The sequence below is a fragment of the Heptranchias perlo genome, chromosome 8 (genome assembly GCF_035084215.1).
Source record: "Heptranchias perlo isolate sHepPer1 chromosome 8, sHepPer1.hap1, whole genome shotgun sequence".
Classification (NCBI taxonomy): domain Eukaryota; kingdom Metazoa; phylum Chordata; class Chondrichthyes; order Hexanchiformes; family Hexanchidae; genus Heptranchias; species Heptranchias perlo.
In genome coordinates, this window is record NC_090332.1 from 91,527,588 (window position 1) to 91,537,384 (window position 9,797).

The following is a 9,797-nucleotide window of genomic DNA, read 5'->3' on the forward strand; positions in this document are numbered from 1 at the left end:
ATAGCACTGTGGGAGATGGTGAACAGTGAATGGTGCTCACTCAGTGGGAGTCACCCCTGAGCCACATCTCACAGGATCGTTGGACCCTGGACAAGTCTCCAACATGAGCTCTTGAACGGGGAAAGGTGCAGACAGACTCTGGGAAAACGAGGAAACAAACTTTTCAATGACCAAAGCTTCTCTTCCACAAAGTTTTTTAAACTTTTATGTCTTTTGGGAGCTGCCTTAAAGGAGTGGGAGAGACCCAAGTTTGAAAGTAACTTTCCCCAAGTGATACGCGGGACACCAAATTCTTCTGTGACGTTGAAGTAAAAAACTTGGACTGGTTGGTGAAACTGACTGTTTACAGAATGTGTATAGTTCTGTGTGTTTTGTGAAATTCAGGAGTATAGTAAAATCTTTATAATTCAGTGGAAATGTTGAATTGAATAATCAGTCCTGGTTATGTATAAATACGTATATGGATTTTAAATTGCTTCTACAAATACGCTTCATAGTATCATAGTAGGCACAGCACAGGAGAAGGCCATTCGAGCCTGTGCCAGCTCTTTGACTGAGATATACAATTAGTCCCACACACCTGCTCTTTCCCCGTAGCCCTGTAAATTTTTTACCTTGAAGTATTTATCAAATTCCCTTCTGAAAGTTATTATTGAATCTGCTTCCACCGCCCTTTCAGGCAGCGCATTCCAGATCAGAACAACTCGCTGCGTTTTAAAACAAAAAAGGTTTCCTCATGTCACCTCTGGCTCTTTTGCCAATCACTTTAAATGTGTGTCCTCTGGTTACCGACCCCTCTGCCACTGGAAACAGTTTCTCCTTATTTATTGAGAACAATCCCAGCTTCTCCAGTCTCTCCATAACTGGAGTCTCTCATCCCTGGTACCATTCTAGTAAATCTTTTCTGCACCCTCTCAAGGCCTTGACATCCTTCCTAAAGTGCGGTGCCCAGAATGGGACACAATACTCCAGCTGAGGCCTAACCAGTGTTTTATAGGTTTAGCATAACTTCCTTGTTTTTGTACTTTGTGCCTCTATTAATAAAGTCCAGGATCCCTTCTCAACTTGTCCTGCCACTTTCAAAGATTTGACTATGTGAACCCCCAGGTCTCTCTGTTCCTGCACCCCCTTTAGAATTGTACCATTTAGTTTATATTGCCTCTCCTCATTCTTCCTACCAAAATCACTCCACACTTCTCTGCGTTAAATTTCATCTGCCATGTGTTTGCCCATTTCACCAGTCTGTCTCTGTCCTCCTGAAGTCTGTTACTATCCTCCTCATTGTTTACTATATTTCCAAGTTTTGTGTCATCTGCAAACTTTGAAATTATACCCTCTTTACCCAAGTCCAGGTCATTAATATATATCAAACAGAGCTTAGGTCCTAATCCTGACCCCTGGGGAACACCACTGTAAACTTCCCTCCAGTCTGAAAAACAACCGTTCACCACTACTCTCTGCTTTCTGTCCCTCAGCCAATTTTGTATCCACGCTGCTACTGTCCCTTTAATCCCATGGGCTTCAATTTTGCTAACCAGTCTATTATGTGGAACACTTAACCCTTTGAGGTCTGTGGTACCATTTTTACAGCAAAATAAAAATGACTAACGTATAAGTTATCTTAAACCGAGTCTTTATTTTGCCTCTTCTGTTTGTACCAATTTTCTCCCCTCCCTGTGCCTCCCCCTGACAGAAGGAGCATGCTGTCCATGTACAATTTCACCAGGCCCCTGAGGTAAATGAAAGTTGGAGACAATCCCACTTGTTTCTCACTGCTGCTTTCTCTCAATGCACAATGGTGAGGTGGTCCTGTAAAAGGACAAAGAACATTGGATCGCCCCCCCCGCCCAGCAAAGGGCTTGGTTGAACCGCACATGAGCTCAGTCAATGTCTCAGACTAGGTGTTGTCGAACAAATTGACAGTTTCCAGATTGCCTTCCGTGAATCACTGGAATGTTCTTCAACTAAACTTCCAATGAGATCTCGTGTTATGTTCCAGCAGCTGCCCACCTGAACTCTGTACTGATTAACAGATAATTCGTCCCATTCGCTCTTTGTGGGATCTTGCTGTGTGCATTTTGGCTGCTGCGTTTCCTACATAACAACAGTGGCTGCACTTCAACAAGAGACTGAGAGCAGAGGGCGGCAGAAACTTCACACACAGCTGTGAGGTTGTGGAATTCACTTCCATGGGGAGAGATTGAGGTGGAAACTGGAGCGGTGGATGAAGATGTTGGGGATGGGGGGAGGGGGAAGAGGATGGAGATGGAGGGGAGGGGGGGGGGAAGAGGATGGAGATGGGGGGGGGGAGGGGGAAGAGGATGGAGATGGAGGGGAGGGGGGGGAAGAGGATGGAGATGGAGGGGAGGGGGGGGAAGAGGATGGAGATGGAGGGGAGGGGGGGGGAAGAGGATGGAGGGGAGGGGGGGGGAAGAGGATGGAGGGGAGGGGGGGGGGGAAGAGGATGTAGGGGAGGGGGGGAGGGGGAAGAGGATGGAGATGTCGGGGGGGGGGGGGAAGAGGATGGAGATGGAGGGGAGGGGGGGGGGGAAGAGGATGGAGATGGAGGGGAGGGGGGGGGAAGAGGATGGAGATGGAGGGGAGGGGGGGGGAAGAGGATGGAGGGGAGGGGAGGGGGGGGAAGAGGATGGAGGGGAGGGGAGGGGGGGGAAGAGGATGGAGGGGAGGGGAGGGAAGAGGATGGAGGGGAGGGGGGGGAAAGAGGATGGAGATGTAGGGGAGGGGGGAAGAGGATGGAGATGTAGGGGAGGGGGGGGGGGAAGAGGATGGAGGGGAGGGGGGGGAAAGAGGATGGAGATGGAGGGGAGGGGGGGGAAGAGGATGGAGATGTAGGGGAGGGGGGAGGGAAGAGGATGGAGGGGGAGGGGGGGGGAAAGAGGATGGAGATGTAGGGGAGGGGGGGGGAAGAGGATGGAGGGGAGGGGGGGGAAGAGGATGGAGGGGAGGGGGGGGAAGAGGATGGAGGGGAGGGGGGGGAAGAGGATGGAGGGGAGGGGGGGGAAAGAGGATGGAGATGTAGGGGAGGGGGGGGGAAGAGGATGGAGGGGAGGGGGGGGAAGAGGATGTAGGGGAGGGGGGGGAAGAGGATGTAGGGGAGGGGGGGGAAGAGGATGTAGGGGAGGGGGGGGAAAGAGGATGGAGATGGAGGGGAGGGGGGAGGGAGAGGATGGAGGGGAGGGGGGGAAAAGAGGATGGAGATGTCTGGGAGGGGGGGGGAAGAGGATGGAGATGGAGGGGAGGGGGGGGGAAGAGGATGGAGGGGGGGAAGAGGATGTAGGGGAGGGGGGGAGGGGGAAGAGGATGGAGATGTCGGGGGGGGGGGGAAGAGGTTGGAGATGTCTGGGAGGGGGGGGGAAGAGGATGGAGATGGAGGGGAGGGGGGGGGAAGAGGATGGAGGGGAGGGGAGGGGGGGGAAGAGGATGGAGGGGAGGGGGGGGAAAGAGGATGGAGATGTAGGGGAGGGGGGAAGAGGATGGAGATGCAGGGGAGGGGGGGGAAGAGGATGGAGATGGAGGGGAGGGGGGGGAAGAGGATGGAGATGTAGGGGAGGGGTGAGGGAAGAGGATGGAGGGGAGGGGGGGGAAGAGGATGGAGATGTAGGGGAGGGGGGAGGGAAGAGGATGGAGGGGAGGGGGGGGAAAGAGGATGGAGGGGAGGGGGGGGAAAGAGGATGGAGATGTAGGGGAGGGGGGAAGAGGATGGAGTGGGGGGGAGAGGATGGAGTGGGGGGGAGGGGGGAGTGGGGGGAAGAGGATGGAGTGGGGGGAGTGGGGGGAAGAGGATGGGGAGGGGGAGTGGGGGGAAGAGGATGGGGAGGGGGAGTGGGGGGAAGAGGATGGGGAGTAGGATGGAGTTGGGGGGAGGGGGGAGTGGGGGGAAGAGGATGGAGTTGGGGGGGAGGGGGAAGAGGATGGAGTTGGGGGGGAGGGGGAAGAGGATGGGGTGGGGGTGGGGTGGGGGGGAGGGGGAAGAGGATGGGGTGGGGGTGGGGTGGGGGGGAGGGGGGAAGAGGAGGGGGGAGGAGGGAAGAGGATGGGGAGGGGGGAAGAGGATGGGGAGGGGGGAGTGGGGGGAAGAGGATGGAGTGGGGGGAAGAGGATGGAGTTGGGGGGGGGGGGAAGAGGATGGGGTGGGGGAGAGGATGGAGTTGGGGGGGAGGGGGGAAGAGGATGGAGTTGGGGGGGAGGGGGAAGAGGATGGAGTTGGGGGGGAGGGGGAAGAGGATGGAGTTGGGGGGGAGGGGGAAGAGGATGGGTTGGGGGGGAGGGGGGAAGAGGATGGAGTTGGGGGGGAGGGGGGAAGAGGATGGAGTTGGGGGGGAGGGGGGGAAGAGGATGGTGTGGGGGGGGAGGGGGGAAGAGGAGGGGGGAGGGGGGGAAGAGGAGGGGGGAGGGGGGAAGAGGATGGGGAGGGGGGAGAGGAGTGGGAAGAGGAGGGGGGAGGGGGGAAGAGGAGGGGGAGGGGGAAGAGGATGGAGATGTCTGGGAGGGGGGGGGAAGAGGATGGAGATGTCGGGGGGGGGGGAAAGAGGATGGAGATGTCGGGGGGGGGGGAAAGAGGATGGAGATGTCGGGGGGGGGGGAAAGAGGATGGAGATGTCGGGGGGGGGGGGGAAGAGGATGGAGGGGAGGGGGGGGAAAGAGGATGGAGATGTAGGGGAGGGGGGAGGGAAGAGGATGGAGTGGGGGGGGAGAGGATGGAGTGGGGGGAGGGGGGAGTGGGGGGAAGAGGATGGGGAGGGGGGAGTGGGGGGGAAGAGGATGGGGAGGGGGGAGTGGGGGGAGAGGATGGGGAGGGGGGAGTGGGGGGAAGAGGATGGGGAGGGGGGAGTGGGGGGAAGAGGATGGGGAGGGGGGAGTGGGGGGAAGAGGATGGGGAGTAGGATGGAGTTGGGGGGAGGGGGGAGTGGGGGGAAGAGGATGGAGTTTGGGGGGAGGGGGGAGTGGGGGGAAGAGGATGGAGTTGGGGGGGAGGGGGAAGAGGATGGGGTGGGGGGGAGGGGGGAAGAGGAGGGGGGAGGGGGGGAAGAGGAGGGGGAGGGGGGAAGAGGATGGGGAGGGGGGAGTGGGGGGAAGAGGATGGAGTGGGGGGAGTGGGGGGAAGAGGATGGAGTGGGGGGAGGGGGAAGAGGAGGGGGAGGGGGGAGGGGAGGGGGGAGTGGGGGGAGAGGATGGAGTTGGGGGGGAGGGGGAGAGGATGGGGTGGGGGAAGAGGATGGAGTTGGGGGGGATGGGGGAAGAGGATGGAGTTGGGGGGGAGGGGGGGAAGAGGATGGAGTTGGGGGGAGGGGGGGAGGGGGGGAGGGGGGGAAGAGGATGGGGAGGGGGGAGTGGGGGAAGAGGATGGAGTGGGGGGAGGGGGAGAGGAGGGGGGAGGGGGGAAGAGGAGGGGGGAAGAGGAGGGGGAGGGGGGAAGAGGAGGGGGGAGGGGGGAAGAGGAGGGGGGAGGGGGGAAGAGGAGGGGGGAGGGGGGAGAGGATGGGGAGGGGGAAGAGGATGGAGTTGGGGGGGAGGGGGAAGAGGATGGAGATGTCGGGGAGGGGGGAGGGAAGAGGATGGAGATGTCGGGGAGGGGGAAGAGGATGGAGTGGGGGGAGAGGATGGAGTGGGGGGAGGGGGGAGTGGGGGGGAAGAGGAGGGGAGGGGGGAGTGGGGGGAAGAGGATGGGGAGGGGGAGTGGGGGGAAGACGATGGAGTTGGGGGGAGGGGGAAGAGGATGGGGTGGGGGGGAGGGGGGAGAGGAGGGGGGAGGGAGAGGGGGAGGGGGGAAGAGGAGGGGGGAGGGAGGAGGGGGAGGGGGGAAGAGGAGGGGGGAGGAGGAGGGGGAGGGGGGAAGAGGAGGGGGGAGGGAGGAGGGGGAGGGGGGAAGAGGATGGGGAGGGGGGAGGGGGGAAGAGGATGGGGTGGGGGGGAGGGGGGAAGAGGAGGGGGGAGGGAGGAGGGGGAGGGGGGAAGAGGATGGGGAGGGGGGAGTGGGGGGAAGAGGATGGAGTGGGGGGAGGGGGGAAGAGGAGGGGGGGAGGGGGGAAGAGGATGGAGTTGGGGGGGAGGGGGGGAAGAGGATGGAGTTGGGGGGGAGGGGGGGAAGAGGATGGAGTTGGGGGGGAGGGGGGGAAGAGGGGGGGAGGGGGGGAAGAGGAGGGGGGAGGGGGGGGGGGGAAGGGGGGGGGGGGAAGAGGAGGGGGGAGGGGGGGAGGGGGGAAGAGGAGGGGGGAGGGGGGGAGGGGGGAAGAGGAGGGGGGAGGGGGGAGAGGGGGGGAGGGGGGAAGAGGAGGGGGGAGGGGGAAGGGATGGGGAGGGGGAAGAGGATGGGGAGGGGGGGAGTGGGGGGAAGAGGATGGAGTGGGGGGGAGGGGGAAGAGGAGGGGGAGGGGGGAAGAGGAGGGGGAGGGGGAAGAGGATGGGGAGGGGGGAGTGGGGGAAGAGGATGGAGTTGGGGGGGGGGGAAGAGGATGGAGTTGGGGGGGAGGGGGAAGAGGAGGAGATGTGGGGTGGGGGAGGGAAGAGGATGGAGATGTCAGGGAGGGGGAAGAGGATGGAGTGGGGGGGAGGGGGGAGTGGGGGGGAGTGGGGGGAAGAGGATGGGAGGGGGGAGTGGGGGGAAGAGGATGGGGAGTAGGATGGAGTTGGGGGGGGGGGAGTGGGGGGAGAGGGATGGAGTTGGGGGGGAGGGGGAAGAGGATGGGGTGGGGGGGAGGGGGGAAGAGGAGGGGGGAGGGGGGAAGAGGAGGGGGAGGGGGGAAGAGGAGGGGAAAGAGGGGGGATGTCGGGGGGGGGATGTCGGGGGGGGGGGGAAGAGGATGGAGATGTTGGGAGGGGGGGGGAAGAGGATGGAGATGGAGGGGAGGGGGGGGGAAGAGGATGGAGGGGAGGGGAGGGGGGGGAAAGAGGATGGAGATGTCAGGGGGGGGGGGAAGAGGATGGAGATGTCAGGGAGGGGGAAGAGGATGGAGTGGGGGGGAGAGGATGGAGTGGGGGGGAGGGGGGAGTGGGGGGAAGAGGATGGGGAGGGGGGAGTGGGGGGAAGAGGATGGAGTGGGGGGAGGGGGAAGAGGAGGGGGGAGGGGGGAAGAGGATGGGGAGGGGGGGAGTGGGGGGAAGAGGATGGAGTTGGGGGGGAGGGGGAAGAGGATGGAGTTGGGGGGGAGGGGGGGAAGAGGATGGAGTGGGGGGAGGGGGGGAAGAGGGGGGGAGGGGGGAAGAGGGGGGGAGGGGGGGGTGGGGGGGAAGAGGGGGGGAGGGGGGGGAGGGGGGGAAGAGGAGGGGGGGGGAGAGGATGGGGAGGGGGGAGTGGGGGGAAGAGGATGGAGTGGGGGAGGGGGAAGAGGAGGGGGGAGGGGGGAAGAGGAGGGGGGAGGGGGGGAGAGGATGGGGAGGGGGGAGGGGGAAGAGGATGGAGTTGGGGGGGAGGGGAGAGGATGGAGATGTCGGGGAGGGGGGAGGAAGAGGATGGAGATGTCGGGGAGGGGGGGAAGAGGATGGCGATGTCGGGGAGGGGGAAGAGGATGGAGTGGGGGGGAGAGGATGGAGTGGGGGGGAGAGGATGGGTGGGGGGGAGGGGGAGTGGGGGGGAGGGGGGAGTGGGGGGGGAAGAGGATGGGGAGGGGGGGAGTGGGGGAAGAGGATGGGGAGTAGGATGGAGTTGGGGGGAGGGGGGAGTGGGGGGAAGACGATGAGTTGGGGGGGAGGGGGAAGAGGATGGGGTGGGGGGGGAGGGGGGAAGAGGAGGGGGGAGGGAGGAGGGGGAGGGGGGAGAGGATGGGGAGGGGGGAGTGGGGGGAAGAGGATGGAGTGGGGGGAGGGGGAAGGGATGGGGAGGGGGGAGTGGGGGGAAGAGGATGGAGTTGGGGGGGAGGGGAAGGGATGGAGTTGGGGGGAGGGGGAAGAGGATGGGGTGGGGGGGAAGAGGATGGAGTTGGGGGGGAGGGGGGGAAGAGGATGGAGTTGGGGGGGAGGGGGGGAAGAGGATGGAGTGGGGGGAGGGGGGGAGAGGATGGAGTGGGGGGGGGGAAGAGGGGGGGAGGGGGGGAAGAGGGGGGGAGGGGGGAAGAGGAGGGGGGAGGGGGGAAGAGGATGGGGAGGGGGGAAGAGGATGGGGAGGGGGGGAGTGGGGGGAAGAGGATGGAGTGGGGGGAGGGGGGAAGAGGAGGGGGAGGGGGGAAGAGGAGGGGGGAGGGGGGAAGAGGAGGGGGAGGGGGGAAGAGGAGGGGGAGGGGGGAAGAGGATGGGGAGGGGGGAGTGGGGGGAAGAGGATGGTGTTGGGGGGGAGGGGGAAGAGGATGGAGATGTCTGGGAGGGGGGAGGGAAGAGGATGTAGATGTCGGGGAGGGGGTAGGGAAGAGGATGGAGATGTCGGGGAGGGGGGGAAGAGGATGGAGATGTCAGGGAGGGGGAAGAGGATGGAGTGGGGGGGAGAGGATGGAGTGGGGGGGAGGGGGGAGTGGGGGGAAGAGGATGGGGAGTAGGATGGAGTTGGGGGGAGGGGGGAGTGGGGGGAAGAGGATGGAGTTGGGGGGGAGGGGGAAGAGGATGGGGTGGGGGGGAAGAGGATGGGGTGGGGGGGAGGGGGGAAGAGGAGGGGGGAGGGGAGGAAGAGGAGGGGGAGGGGGGAAGAGGATGGGGAGGGGGGAAGAGGATGGGGAGGGGGGAGTGGGGGGGAAGAGGATGGAGTGGGGGGAGGGGGAAGAGGATGGGGAGGGGGGGAGTGGGGCGAGAGGATGGAGTTGGGGGGGAGGGGGAAGAGGATGGAGTTGGGGGGGTGGGGGGAGGGGGAAGAGGATGGGGTGGGGGGAAGAGGATGGAGTTGGGGGGGTGGGGGGAAGAGGATGGAGTTGGGGGGGTGGGGGGAAGAGGATGGAGTTGGGGGGGTGGGGGGAAGAGGATGGAGTTGGGGGGGAGGGGGGAAGAGGATGGAGTGGGGGGGAGGGGGGGAAGAGGGGGGGAGGGGGGAAGAGGATGGGGAGGGGGGGAAGAGGATGGGGAGGGGGGGAAGAGGATGGGGAGGGGGGAGTGGGGGGAAGAGGATGGGGAGGGGGGAGTGGGGGGTAGAGGATGGAGTGGGGGGAGGGGGAAGAGGAGGGGGGAGGGGGGAAGAGGAGGGGGAGGGGGGGAAGAGGATGGGGAGGGGGGAGTGGGGGGAAGAGGATGGGGAGGGGGGAGTGGGGGGAAGAGGATTGGGGGGAAGAGGATGGAGTTGGGGGGGAGGGGGAAGAGGATGGAGTTGGGGGGAGGGGGAAGAGGATGGAGTTGGGGGGAGGGGGAAGAGGATGGAGTTGGGGGGAGGGGGAAGAGGATGGGGTGGGGGGGAAGAGGATGGAGTTGGGGGGGAGGGGGGGAAGAGGATGGAGTCGGGGGGAGGGGGGAAGAGGATGGAGTTGGGGGGGAGGGGGAGAAGAGGATGGAGTTGGGGGGGAGGGGGGGAAGAGGATGGAGTGGGGGGGAGAGGGAAGAGGATGGAGTTGGGGGGGAGGGGAAGAGGATGGAGTTGGGGGGGAGGGGGAAGAGGATGGAGTTGGGGGGGAGGGGAAGAGGATGGAGTTGGGGGGGAGGGGGGAAGAGGATGGAGTGGGGGGGAGTTGGGGGGGAGGGGGGAAGAGGATGGAGTGGGGGGGAGTTGGGGGGGAGGGAAGAGGATGGAGTTGGGGGGGAGGGGGAAGAGGATGGAGTGGGGGGGAGTTGGGGGGGAGGGAAGATGATGTCAGGGGGGAAGAGGAGGGGGAGTTGGGGGGGAGGGGGGAAGAGGATGGAGTGGGGGGGAGTTGGGGGGGAGGGAGAGG